This window comes from Monodelphis domestica, chromosome 1 (assembly GCF_027887165.1).
Source record: "Monodelphis domestica isolate mMonDom1 chromosome 1, mMonDom1.pri, whole genome shotgun sequence".
In the NCBI taxonomy this organism is placed as follows: Eukaryota; Metazoa; Chordata; class Mammalia; order Didelphimorphia; family Didelphidae; genus Monodelphis; species Monodelphis domestica.
In genome coordinates, this window is record NC_077227.1 from 496799948 (window position 1) to 496815166 (window position 15219).

Here is a 15219-nt window from a genome sequence, read left to right on the forward strand (position 1 = left end):
TAGTTGCTCTCAGGGGTAGGTCTTTGGTGGTCTTAGTCAGTTCCCAAGGACCTAGAGCTGCCCCTCACTCACTCTAGAAGTGTCTCTTGCTCACTCACTGATTCTGGCGCAGACTGGCTCTGACTCTGTCTTGGTAGGTGGGGTAGGGTAGATCAGCTCGCATTTTGGTGGGAGCTTTTTCATCCCCTTATATTGGGGAAATGCCCAAATCCCACATACCTTCAATGCTGCGCCCTACTATAGAGTCCCTAAATTCTTATGAATTTTTTTTTTGTCTTTTGAGGTAGTCTATATCAGTGGATACTGAGGAGAGGAAGCGTCCTGCATCTAGACTGCCACCAAGTTTACCCGGAAGTAATTTTTCTCTTTTTTATCTTGATTTAGATATCAAAGTGATATATGGGCCATAGAAGAAATTAGGTAGTATTCCTTTATCTATTTTTTCAAATAGTTTATATAGTATTGGAATTAATTGTTGTTTAAACACTTGATAGAATTAGTTCTTTAGTTCTATTGTTCCTGGAATTTTTCTTAAGGAACTCATGACTTATTCAATCTATATTTATGAGGGAGTGTTATTTAAGTATTCTATTTCCTCTTTTTTTATTCTTAGTAATTCATGTTCTTGGAAATATTTACAATTTACTCAAATTGTCAGTTGAGGGTATTTAAAATTTGGTAAAAGAGAAGTTATTAATTGTTTTAGTGCCATCTTCATTAATGGTGCGTTCATTAACTCTTTCCATTTTTGACACTGATTTGGTTTCCTCATTTTTTTAAAGCAAGCTAACCAATTGTATATCTATATATTGTATCCCCCCCAAACTAGCTACTATTTTTATTTTTTAAACTTTCATTTTTTATTCCTCTCTCGTTTGATTTTCAGGATTTCCAATTCAAAATTTAATTGGGATTTTTCATTTTTTAAATTTTTTTAATCGATTGCTCAATTAATCTGTTCTCTCTCACTCACTCTCTCTCTTTTGCTCTCTCTCTGTCTGTCTGTCTCTCTCTATCGCTCTCTCTCTCTCTCTCTCTCTCTCTCTCTCTAAATTAAGAATTTAAAGATATAAATTTTCCCCTAACTGCCTTGGCTACATCCTACAGATTATGGTATGCTGTCTCATTGTCATTATTCTCTTTAATTAAATTGTTGATTGTTTCTATGATTTATTTTTTGATACACTCATTGGTTAGGATTAGATTATTTTACTTCCAATTAGTTTTTAATTAATGCATTCAAGGGCCTTTAATGAATATAAATTACATTTCATTATGATCTAAAAAGGATTGATTTCCTATTTCTTCTTTTTCACATTTGATTGTGAGGTTTTTTATATATACTAGATGGTCAGTTTGTGTGAAGGTGCCATGTACAATTGAGAAATGAGTATACTTCTTTCTATTCCCATTCATTTTTCTCCAGAGATTTTTCATATCTATCTTTTCTAAAATTCTATTCATCTCCTTGACTTCTATCTTATTTGATTTGTGGTTAAATTCATGTAGTTCTGAGAAGGGAAAGTTGAAGTCCCTCATTATTATAGTATTTTGTCTATCCCCTCCAATAATTCTTTTAACTTTTCCTTTAAGAATCAAATGCTGTGCCATTTGGTGAATATATTTTTGGTATTGATATTATTTCATTTTAAATAGCACTGTTTAGCCAAACATAGCTTCTCTGATTATCTCTTTCAATTGGGTCTATTTTTGCTTTTGTATTGTTTGAAATTATGATTACTACACTTGGTTTTTTACTTCACCTGTAGCACAATTTATTGTGTTTCTCCCCCTATTTTAACTTTGTGTTTTCCTGTCTGTTTCACTTGTGTGTCTTGTAAATAACATATTGTTGGATGTTTTGATTCAAATTCATTTTTCTCCACTTCTTTTTTTGTGGATAAATTCACCCCAGTTACATTCACAGCTATGCAGCTATGAATACTAGCTGTGTATTTCACTTCATCTTATTTTCTTCTGCTTATCTTTCTTTTCTATGTTGTCCATTCTCAAAAGTCTGTTTTGCTTCTGACCACTGCCTCTCTTACTCTACTCTCCCTCCCATTCCCCAACATTCTCTTATCCTTATATCCTTTATTTATTTAACCATCCGAGTGTGTGTATATAATCTTCTCTGTTTAAAACTATTGTGATGGGAATGAAATGCAAGTGTTACCTGCCACCCCCCCCCATTTTACTCCTCTGCTATAAAAGCTCTTCCTTTACATGCCTCCTTACATGAGGTATTTCCCCAATCTTTCTTTTCTCTTTTCCCTGTGCATTCCTCTTTCTTATCTCTTCATTTTTTGAGATTATCCCAACATAATTGATTCATACCAAATTCCTTTGTGTAGAATTCTAAATTTCCAAATAATGAAAGCAGTTTGACTTTATTAAAGACCTTATGATTTCTCTTTCACTTTTGCCTTTTTATCCTTCTCATGTGTCTTATATCAAATGACAATATTTCTTTTTTTGAATTCAACTTGGTTCTTCTGAGTAGAAATATCTGGAATTTCTACCTTTTATTAAATGTCCATTTTCACCCTGAGAGATTATATTCAGTTTTATTTAGGTTATACTTGATTTTAATCTTAGCTCCTTTGCCTTCTCAAATATCATATTCCATACCTTGCACTTTTTTTTAAATGTAGAAACTGCTATATCTTATGCAATCGTGCTGAGAGCTCATTGATATTTAAATAGTTTCTTTCTGGCTCCTTGCAATATTTTCTCCTTGACTTAGGAACTCTGAAATTTGCCTTTTTTAATTCTACTTTTTTACTACTATATTATTAGTGAGAGTTTTCATTTTTTAATCTCAATAGGTGATAGGTGGATTTTTTTTATTTCAATTTCTAATTTTCTTTCCGCTTCTAAGAAATTGGGGCAGTTTTCCTTTATAATTTCTTGAAATGTGAGGTCTAAGTTCTATTTTTTATCATGACTTTGAGGTAGTTTAACAATTATAAAATTATCTCTCCTAAATATTTTCCAAGTCAATTATTTTTTCAATGAACTATTTTATGTTTTTTCTTCTTTTTTTAACATCTCATATTCCTCATCTTTATTTTTTATTTTAAAATTTTATTTAATTGATTAGTTTAGAGTATTTTCCCCCAGGATTACAAAAATGATGTTCTTTCCCTTCCCTTCCCCCAATCACCTCCCATTGAGAGGAGCAAAATTCCACTGGGTTTTACATGTGCCATTGGTCAAGACCTACTTCCAAATTATTAATATTTGCAGTAGGATGGTCATTTAGAGCCTACATCCCTAATCATATCCCCATAGAACCTTGGGATCAAGGATTTTTTTGTCTGTTTCTACTCCCACAGATCTTCCACTGAATGTGGATAGTGTTCTTTCTCATAAATACTTCAGAATTGTCCTGGATCATTGCATTGCTACTCATAGAGAAGTCCATTACATTCAATTGTACCACAGAGTCTGTGCACAAAGTTCTCCTGGTTCTGCTCTTTCACTCTACATCATTCCAGTTCACATGGAATTCCTTCAGTTCATTGTTTCGTTGAACACAATAGTATTCCATCACCAACAGATACCACAATTTGTTCAGCCATTCCCCAATTGAAGGGCATCCTCTCATTTTTCATTTTTTTCCACCACAAAGAGTGCAGCTATTAATGTTCTTGTACGAGTTTTTTTTTTCCTTGTCATGTATTTGGGGTACAAACTCAACAGTGCTATGGTTGGATCAAAGGGTTGGCAGTCTTATAATGCCCTTTGGGCATAGTTCCAAATTACCTTGCAAAATGGTTAGATCAATTCAGAACTCCACCAGCAATGCATTAATGTCCCAACTCTGCCACATCCCCTCCAACATGTGTTACTTTCCTTTGCTGTCATGTTAGCTAATCTGCTAGGTATGAAGTGGTACCTCAGAATTCTTTTGATTTGTATTTCTCTGATTATAAGAAATTTAGAACATTTTTTCATGTGTTTATTGAGAGTTTTGATTTCTTTAACTGAAAATTGCCTATTCAAGTCCCTTGCCCATTTATCAATTGGGTAGTGGCTTGATTTTTTTTTTTCAATTGATTTAGCTCTTTATAAATTTGAGTAATTGGACCTTTGTCAGAGGTTTTTGTTATGAGGATTTTTTCCAAATCTGTTGCTTCCTTCTAATTTTATTTGCATAGGTTTTGTTTACACAAACCCTTTTCTTTTCCTCCCCCTCACCCCCACCACCTTTCCCTCTCCCATAGCTGACACATGATACCACTGGTTATCACATATGTTCCTGTTTCTAACCCATTTCCATGTTGTTGGTATTTGCATTAGAGTATTCATTTAGAGTCTCTCCTCAATCCTATCACCTCCACCCCTGTAGTCAGGCAGTTGCTTTTCCTCGTTGTTTTTACTCCCACAGTTTATCCTCTGCTTGTGGATAGTATTTTTTAGATCCCTGAAGATTGTTCAGGGACATTGTATTGCATTGCCACTAATGGAGAAGTCCATTACCTTCGATTGTACCACAGTGTATCAGTTTCTGTGTATAATGATTTCCTGGTTCTGCTCCTTTCACTCTGCATAACTTCTTGGAGGTTGTTCAAGTCTCCATGGAATTCCTCTATTTTATTATTTCTTTTAGCACAATAGTATTCCATCACCAACATATACTACAGTTTGTTCAGCCATTCCCCAATTGATGGGCATCCCCTTGTTTTCCAATTTTTGGCCACCACAAAGAGTGCAGCTATGAATATTCTTGTACAAGACATTTTCCTTATTATCTCTTTGCAGTACAAACCCAGCAGTGCTATAGCTAGATCAAAGGGCAGACAGTCTTTTATCAACCTTAGTGCATAGTTCCAAATTTTCCTCGAGAATGGTTGGATCAATTCACAACTCCACCAGCAATGAATTAGTGTCCCTACTTTGCCACATCCCCTCCAGCATTCATTACTTTCCATAGCTGTCATGTTAGCCAATCTGCTAGGTGTGAGGTGATACCTCAGAGTTGTTTTGATTTGCATCTCTCTAATTATAAGAGATGTAGAGCACTTTTTCACGTGCTTATTAATAGTTTTGATTTCTTTGGCTGAGAACTGCCTGTTCATGTCCCTTGACGATTTTTCAGTTGGAGAATGGCTTGATTTTTTGTACAATTGATTTAGCTCTTTGTAAATTTGAGTAATTAAACCTTTGTCAGAGGTTTTTATGAAGATTGTTTCCCAATTTGTTGCTTCCCTTCTGATTTTAGTTACATTGGTTTTGTTTGTACAAAAACTTTTTAATTTGATGTATTCCCGATTATTTATTTTGCATTTTGTTACTCTTTCTAAGTCATGCTTGGTTTTAAAGTCCTTTCCCTTCCCAAAGGTCTGACATGTGTACTATTCTGTGTTTGCCTAATTTACTTATAGTTACCTTCTTTATGTTCAAGTCATTCACCCATTTTGAATTTATCTTGGTGTAGGGTGTGAGGTGTTGATCTAAACCTGATCTTTCCCACACTGTCCTTCAATTTTCCCAGCAGTTTTTATGAAATAGTGGATTTTTGTCCCCAAAGCTGGGATCTTTGGGTTTGTCATATACTGTCTTGCTCAGGTCACTTACCCTGAGTCTATTCCACTGATCCTCCTTTCTGTCTTTTAGCCAGTATCAGATTGTTTTGATTACCACCACTTTATGATATAGTCTGAGATCTGGGACTGCAAGGCCCCCTTCCTTTGTATTTTTTCCTTATTTCCCTGGATATCCTTGATCCTTTGTTCTTCCAAATGAACTTTGTTATGGTATTTTCTCAATCAGTAAAAAAAAAAATTTTGGAAGTTCCATGGGTTTGGCACTAAATAGATAGATGAGTTTGGGTAGGATGGTCATTTTTATTATATTGGCTCATCCTACCCATGAGCAATTAATGTTTTTCCAATTGTTCAAGTCTAGTTTTAATTGTGTGGAGAGTGTTTTGTAGTTGTGTTCATGTAGATCCTGTGCATGTCTCGGAGATAGAGTTCTAAGTATTTTATTTTGTCTAAGGTAATTTTGAATGGGATTTCTATTTCTAGTTCTTGCTGCTGAGCTGTGTTGGAATTATATAGAAATGCTGATGACTTATGTGGGTTTATTTTGTATTCTGCAACTTTCCTAAAGTTGTTGATTATTTCGATTAGCTTTTTGGTTGAGTCTCTAGGATTCTCTAAGTAGACCATCATGTCATCTGCAAAGAGCGATAATTTGGTCTCCTCCTTGCCTATTTTAATGCCTTCAATTTCTTTTTCTTCTCTAATTGCTACTGCTAGTGTTTCTAGTACAATATCAAATAATACAGGTGATAATAGGCATCCTTGTTACACTCCTAATCTTAATGGGAATGGATCTAGTTTATCCCCATTGCAGATGATATTAGTTGATGGTTTTAGATATGTACTGTTTATTATTTTTAGGAATGGCCTTTCTATTCCTATACTTTCCAGTGTTTTTAATAGGAATGGCTGTTGTATTTTATCAAAGGCTTTTTCTGCATCTATTGAAATAATCATGTGATTTTTTTTTTGGTTTGCTTGTTGATGTGGTCAATTATGTGGATGGTTTTCCTAATGTTGAAATAGCCCGGCATCCCTGGTATTAATCCTACTTGGTCATGGTGGATGGCCCTTCTGATCACTTGCTGGAGTCTTTTTGCTAGTATTCTATTTAAGATTTTTGCATCTATATTCATTAGGGAGATTGGTCTATAATTTTCTTTCTCAGTTTTTTGCCTGCCTGGCTTTGGAATTAGTACCATGTTTGTGTCATTAAAGGAATTTGGTAGAACTCCCTCTTTGCTTATTATGTCAAATAATTTGTATAGTATTGGAGATAGCTGTTCTTTGAATATTTGATAGAATTCACTTGTGAATCCATCATGCCCTGTGGATTTTTTTCTTACGAAGTTCTTTGATGGCCTGTTGGATTTCTTTTTCTGATATGGTATTATTTAAGAAATCTATTTCTTCTTCTGTTAGTCTAGGCAATTTATATTTTTGTAAATATTCATCCATATCACCTAGGTTGGTCTATTTATTGCCATATAGCTGGGCAAAGTAGTTTTTAATGATTGCCTTAATTTCCTCTTCATTGGAGGTGAGATCCCCCCTTTCATCCTGGATGCTGTTAATTTGCCTTTCTTCTTTCCTTTTTTTAATTAGATTGACCAATCCTTTGCTTATTTTGTCTGTTTTTTTCAAAGTACCAGCTTCTAGTCTTGTTTATTAGCTCAATAGTTCTATCACTTTCGATTTTATTAATTTCTCCCTTAATTTTTAGGATCTCTAGTTTGGTTTTCTTCTGGGAGTTTTTAATTTGTTCGTTCTCAAGTTTTTTGATTCGCATTTCCAATTCCTTGATCTCTGCCCTCCTTAATTTGTTAATATATGCACTCAGGGATATGAATTTCCCTCTAAGTACTGCCTTGGCTGCATCCCAAAGGGTTTCAAAGGATGTCTCGCCGTTGTCATTTTCCTCAACGAGATTATTCATTGTTTCTATGATTTCTTCTCTAACTAACCGATTTTGGAGTATCATATTATTTAATTTCCAATTAATTTTTGATTTGGCTCTCCATGTACCCTTACCGATCAATATTTTTATTGTCTTGTGATCTGAAAAGGCTGCATTTATTATTTCTGCTTTTCTGCATTTGAGTGCCATGTTTCTGTGACCTAGTGTATGATCTATTTTTGTGAATGTGCCATGTGGTGCTGAATAGAAGGTGTATTCCTTTTTGTCTTTATTTATTTTTCTCCATATGTCTATTAACTCTAATTTTTCTAAGATTTCATTCACCTCTTTTACCTCTTTCTTGTTTATTTTTTGGTTTGATTTATCTAAATTTGATAGTGGTTGGTTTAAGTTTCCCACTAATATGGTTTTACTGTCTATTTCCTCCTTCGATTCTCCTAGTTTCTCTATTAAAAATTTGGATGCTATACCATTTGGTGCATACATGTTGATTAGTGATATTTCCTCATTGTCTATACTCCCTTTTAACAGAATATATTTACCTTCCCTATCCCTTTTCATCAGGTCTATTTTTTGCTTTGGCTTTGTCAGATATCATGATTGCAACTCCTGCCTTCTTTCTATCAGTTGAGGCCCAAAAGGTCTTTCTCCAACCTTTAATTCTAACCTTGTTAGTGTCAACCTGCCTCATATGTGTTTCTTGAAGACAACAAATGGGAGGGTTTTGGGTTCTAATCCAATCTGCTATTTGTCTACGTTTTATGGGTGAGCTCATCCCATTCACATTCAAAGTTATGATTGTCATTTGTGGATTTGCTGGCCTTTTGATATCTTCCCCTAGTTCTGACCTTTCTACTTTAGCTATCTCCTTTTGAACCAGTGATTTACTTTAGGTCCTTCCCCCTAGTCCCCTCCCTTGAGATGCTTCCCTTTCTAGCCCCTCCATTTTTATGCTCCCTTCCCCTTCCCCCTCTCCTTCCCTCCCTTTTTATACTTCCTCCTCCTCCCCCTCCTTAATTTTCCTTTCTTTCTTGCTCTAGTGGTTAAGATAGAAATCAGGAATCCACTGGATCTAGATGTTCTTCCCTCTCAGATTTGATTTCACTGAGAGTAAGGTTTAAGTAATTCCACTTCAAGCTCTCTTCCTCTCCTTCTCATATGAGAGTTCTTCCCCTCCCATTCCCATGTGTATCTTTGTATGGGAGAGATTATTCTATTTAGTCCCCCCCCCCACTTCTTGAAGTAAATGTTAGTATTATTGATGATTTACCCCCTCCCTTTTTCTTTCTTTGCCCCTCCTTTCACCAAATCTTCTTGATGCCCCAATCTTTCCCTATGCATGATTCTTCTAACTACTCTTGTGATGCATACAATTTTTGAGAGTTACACAATACACTTTCCCCACATATTAATGTATATAATTTGATATAAATGTAGTCCTGATAGAAGAGAGTTTGACTTAAAGAAAAAGATAAGATTTATCTCCTTTTCCCTTTCCTTCATATTTAACTTTTCATGTTTCTCCTGCTTTCTGCGAATGGATATCAAATTTTCCACTAAGTTCTGGTCTTTTCTTAGCAAATGCTTGGAAATCTTCTATTTTTTTTTGAATGCCCATAATTTCCCCTGGAAGTATATAGTCAGTTTTGGTGGGTAGTTGATTCTTGGATGGAGACCTAGCTCTCTTGCCTTTCTAAATATTGTGTTCCATGCTTTGCGGTCTCTTAGTGTGTTAGTCGCTAAGTCCTGTGTGATCCTTATAGGAGCCTCCCTATATATGAAGCTCAACCACCCTGCGTACAGCTCTGTGGGCCCCCTGTGATCAGTGCAATATTCTCCTGTGAAAACACCCTGGGACATTGTTTCCTGGCGTTCCCCAGATCCCATGGACCCTGGAGTGTCTTCCAAGACAGAGATGTTCCCCACTCCCTCGCTGTCCCAGTGAACGCTCTGGTACCTCACTCTGGTTTGGTGGGGGAGGTGGGGGGAGAAGGGTGGTTCAGTTCTTGTTTCTGTGCAAGCTTTTCTTCCCTCTTATTATAGTGTGGAAATGTTCAAACTCCCCCCCTCCCCGTACCTTTGCCTCTGTGGGGTACTGGGGAGTCCTTCTGTTCCTCCAAACGTGATTTTTATGCTCCTTTGATGTAGTCTATTTTGTTCGGTGCCGGGGAGAGAAAGTGTGTGGCGTCTAGATTGCAGCCATGTTTACCCGGAAGTACATAAAAACCCTTTATAATTTAATGTAATCAAATTACTTATTTTGCATTTTGTAATTTTTTCTAACTCTTGTTTGGTTCTAAAATCTTTCCTTTCTCAGAGATCTGACAAGTATACTATTCTGTGTTTACCTAATTTACTTATGGTTTCCTTCTTTATATTTAAGTCATTCACCCATTCTGAGTTTATCATGGTGTAGGGTGTTAGATGTTGATATAAACTTAATCTCTTCCATACTGTTTTCTAATTTTCCTGGCAGTTTTTGTCAAATAGTGGATTTTTGTCCCTAAAGCTGAGATCTTTGGGTTTATCATAGACTGTCTTGCTGAGGTCACTTACCCCAAGTCTATTCCATTGATCCTCCCTTCTGCCTCTTAGCCAGTACCATATTGCTTTGATGACCACTGCTTTATAGTATACTTTGAGTTCTGATACTGCTAGGCCACCTATTTTCACATTTTTTCAATATTTTCCTTGATATTCTTGAATTTTTGTTCTTCTAAATGAACCTTTTTATATTTTTTCCTAATTCAGTAAAAATGTTTCTTGGTAGTTTGATGGATATTGCACTAAATAAGTAAATTAGTTTGAATAGGATTATAATTTTTATTATGTTAGCTCATCCTACCCATGTTTTTCCAATTATTTAGATATAATTTTAATTGTGTGGAAAGTGTTTTGTAGTTGTGTTCAAAGAGTTCCTGTGTTTGTCTTGGAAGATAGATTCCTAAGTATTTCATATTGTCTATGGTAATTTTAAATGGAGCTTCTCTTTCTAACTATTATTGCTGAGATGTTTTGGAAATTTCACATTTTCTTCTATTTATAAAACAACTTTGTTTCATTGCTTCTTGATATCATATGGAATCATTGGTTTATTGCTTAATTCTAATTTTTGAGAAGTTTCATTTATTCTTCAGTGCGATTTTGTATCTCTTTTTCCATTTGGTCAATTCTTATTTTTAAGATTTTTTTTTAGTAACTTTTGTGCCTCTTTTGCCAAGCTGTCAATTCTATTTTCAAAATTTTCTTTTATTATTCTCATTTCTTTCTCCAGTTTCTCCTTTACCACTCTTATTTTCCTCCAGAAATTCTTTTTTGGCTTGTGTCTAATTTACATTTTTAAGGCTTTTCTTCTAGATGTTTTCATATTGTTATCTACCTTTGAATTTGTGTTTGATCTTCCCTGTCACCCTAGTAGCTATTTATTGTTCAGCTCTTTCTTTTTTTGCTATTGTTTGTTCATTTTCCTAGCCTATTTTTAATTTTTTTTTAATTTTAATTTAATTCTAAGATTGAATTCTGATAAAAATTGTGGGAATGGCACTGTTTCAATCTTCAAGCCTTTTCACATTGCTATTTTTAGAACTAATTTTGAGGGTCTATAAGTTTTCAGTACTTCCAAGGTGATATGATTCAGGAAGTGGTGTAGTCACTTTTATCCTTTTCTTTGCTCTGCCTTTTTTAACTAGAGGTGCCTGTGATCCTATCCCTATCCCAAGCTGTAATTGTTAGTGTCCCCCTCTGACCTAGAACTTGAACTAGGATCTTTGCTAAACAGGAGCCCTGTTTTTTCTTCTCTACTCTGGAATTGTGACCCAGGACTGCATATGGGAAACAAAGTTGCCCCACAATTCCCAGTTCTAAACCTAGTTCCCTGGATTTCCTTACATTACCTTAACTCCCTCCCTCCCTCCTTTTATCCCATCCTCCTTTTGTCTGTCTCTTCCTTCTTTCCTCCTTCCCTTTCTTCCTTCCCTCATTTCCCCTTGTTAATATACAAAACAGTAGATTAGTGTTTGGAAAAGATAAAAAAGATAGTTTAAACTCTTTCCTATTCTCCCTGACTTGCATTTCTCCAAAGTACAGGCCCTGCATGGCTTTCATATTCCAAAATTTATTGTATATAAAAATAAATGGAGAAATTAGAATAGCAAAGTCAGTGAAAACATTGCAGTTTATGGTATTTTAAATGTTTTAGTATTTTTTATTATTGTACAATAGCTTCATAGATCACTTTATAAAAATGACTTTCCTGGGAAGTTTAAAATAAAAATGGAACACTGTCTTATTTTGAATATGATCATCTAAATCTAGCCTGTTTAGGTAGGTTAAGCAGCCAAGTGTTTTTACAGTTTTACTATGATAAATGTTGTTTTATCCAAGTATGACTTGAAAAAATTAATAAACCAAAAGACCTACCTCAGGAGATTAAATTATCCTTTTTATTGAAATAGTGACTTCAGTTTTCTATGAAAAAAATTCCTATAGTATTCAGGAAAAAATAAAGAGGAAAGCATGATTAAAATCACAATGATTGATTATTGTTTTGGGGTAAGGTCAATCTGGGGCTCATATAATAATAGGTATAGAGATAAAGGCATCTTAAGGGACCTTTAGTTTAACCTCTCTCTTTATAGGTCTGGGAAAATAATCCCTATTATATGAGTTTAAATCACTTGTCCAAGGTAACACCTGAGTAGTAAGTGGGAGAGATGGGATTTGAATTGACTTCTGAGTCTAAATTTGGATTTTGGAAATTCTTAGCTGAGGGTGGTTGTGAGTAAAGAAGATGAATCCAGGTTGGGTACCATGGCAAGAGTATTAGTTGACTGATCCTTGTCTTTAATAAACTCTTTTATAGTGCCTTGTTGAATAAAATTGAAAAATGGATAAATATCCCATGTAGTACTTGGACTCTCAAAGTCAGCATAAATATTTGGAAAGACCTGAGTTTGAAATCTTAGTCTGCCACAAACTTCTTGTATGACTTTAGACACTCTTTCACCTCTCTGATCCTCAGAATTCTGTACTATAAAATTAAGGAACTGACTGAAAGACATCTATTGTTCTTCCTATGACTGAAATCTATGAAACTCTAATTTAAAAAAAAATTGCTTTTCATAGCCAGAAAAAATTTTTAGGCAATTTCAGGAGAAGTCATTGCCTCTTGAAAGAGGAAAAAAATCTATGAGTAGAAAACAAACACACATTCCATGTTTTTGTGTATAAGACCCTGGAAAAGATATTTAAATATGAAGAATTATAATTTTAAATAATGTCATCACTGAAGAGTTTCTTCATCCTTCTATGCAGTTATTTCATATTTTCCATATATGTCCACCCATTTGCTTTCCACATAAGAGCAGAAAGCAGTCCTAACTATAAAACATAATGATTTCATTTCTCAAATAGTTTATCACCTAAGTTTTCCATGTTGATTTATTCACACATTTAAAAGTAATTTTTCAGTGTTTTGATTATTTATAGCAATTTGCTTATATGTATCTCTTTTATGAGAATGATTAAGTATCTTACTTCATCAACTTTCAATTTTTACCTAAAATATCTTTTACAAGCTCTCTCTCATTCTGTTAATTTTGTTAATTATATAAATACAATGTCTGTAAGTTTCAGAGAGAAGTGACATGTAAGAAATGATTAAAGACATGCATAATTGAAAAAGGAGTTAGGCCTGGGACTGAAATTGTAAAGGAGAACATTGGGCAGGACCTTTGGAGTGACTGTTTTATTATATCACTTTTGAAATTAGCCTCATAATATTTAACCCTATGGTGGTAGTAGTAATAATAGTAGTAATAGTAGTGGTAGAAGTAGTAGTAGTAGTAGTGGTAGTGGTAGTAGTAATGGTAGCAGCAACAGCATAGCACTAAAAGTAGTACTAGCCTCAGCAATAATATTAGTAGTGTTAGCACATTCTTTTCTGATATAAATGTCAGAAGCCAAGATTCCACCAACTTAGTAGGGAAATGCTGTGTTTTTTGTGGGGTTAGAAGATGTCTTCATTCTTCTCATCAATTTCTGACAAAGTCACTTTATTCTCCCTTCACTGAGTGCTGTGGAGAGTGCTATTAGTTTTCTTCTTAGACCTGAACAGAACTTCACCTGAATTTATCAATGGGAAAGCATAAATAGGAAGATATCCCAGTGGAAGAAATGGATTAGACTTAAGTATACATGGAGGTATATTACATATATAATACAGAACTCCTTGTATTTGTGTATATAAGCACATGTGTATGTCAGTCAGTTAATAAACATTTATTAATGGGGTCAACACTGATCATATAAATGCAAATAAAAACAGAAATGAGTCTCCTTCAGGGACTTGCAATCTAACATAGATATTATAATCAATAGAATGTGTAATTTAGAGTTTGAACTCAAGGAAGGAAACAAGCATTTATTAATCACTTTCTATGTTCCTAGTACTATGCTAAGCACTTGATGAATGCTATGTTAATACTCACACCACCCTTGGGAGCTAGGTGCTTTTATTATCCCCATTTTACAGATAAAGAAAATGAGACAGAGCTTAAGTGACTTGGTCAGGATTATATAGCTAGTAAATATCTGGGGCCAAACTTGAATTTAGATTTTCCTAACTTCAAGTCCAGTACTCCAATGAAGAGAAGGAGATGAATATGAAATACAGAATCGATAGGACTTAGCAAATGATTGAATATATAGAAGGCATATATATATATATATATATATATACATATATATATATATATAGTAAACCTGGGTGACAAAAATAGTGATACCTTGAACAGACAATAAAGATAGGAAGAAAAGTCATTTTTGGGGTGGGGAAAATTAATTCTTTTGATATCAACATGTCTATGGGATATACAGTTGGAAGCATCTGATAGTTGTTGACATAGAACTTGAACCCTGGAAAGGGACCAGGACTGTGTAATAAAACAAGGTTTCTCCATTTCCCACCATAGGAATTTATTTTCTCCATTTATAAAATGAGGATAATAATATCACCTATATCCCAAAGTTGACATTAGGATTAAATGAAAAAATAAAGTACTTAGCACAGTGGTTAGCATATAGTAATCATTATGTAAATAATATTTAATTTATTCATTAATTAATTTTATCTATTTGTTGATCTTATCATTCATTCATTTATGTATTCACTCATTCATTCACTTTTTGCTTGCTCATTCATTTTTTCATCCATCCATCTACTTATTCATTTATTTTCTTTAAAGAGAAACAAAGCCATTCCTCAGACTTGATTGGCCCCTGCCTTATCTTGATATAATTTACTGGTCACCTAAAACAGTAAAAAAAATCCCATGAACATGGAGAAAGACCCTTTCAACTTGGCATATTTTTGGAGACATGAGTCACATATCCTTCCCCACTGCATCCAAAGAAGTGAAATGTTAATGTAACATATTGAATATTTCTGCTGTGTTAGATCAAAATAAATCTTTTGTTAACTCTCCAATGACTTATTAGTGCTTTCTTTTGTCCTAACATTGAACCTGAAGCGAAAGAGTGCTGACTTTAGACTTATCATTAAGAGGCTGTCCCCCATATAGAACATAGAGATGTCATTTTGTGGTTCAAAATGGGGCAGAATAATTCTTGCCAGGAGTGGAGACAAGAATTTAAGGTTAAAGGTTTTGCTCTCCTTAGGAAGAGGACATCAAAATAGAATTATAGCTATCTATTCCCTTTAATATTATTAGTCTAAGGGATTTAGTTTTT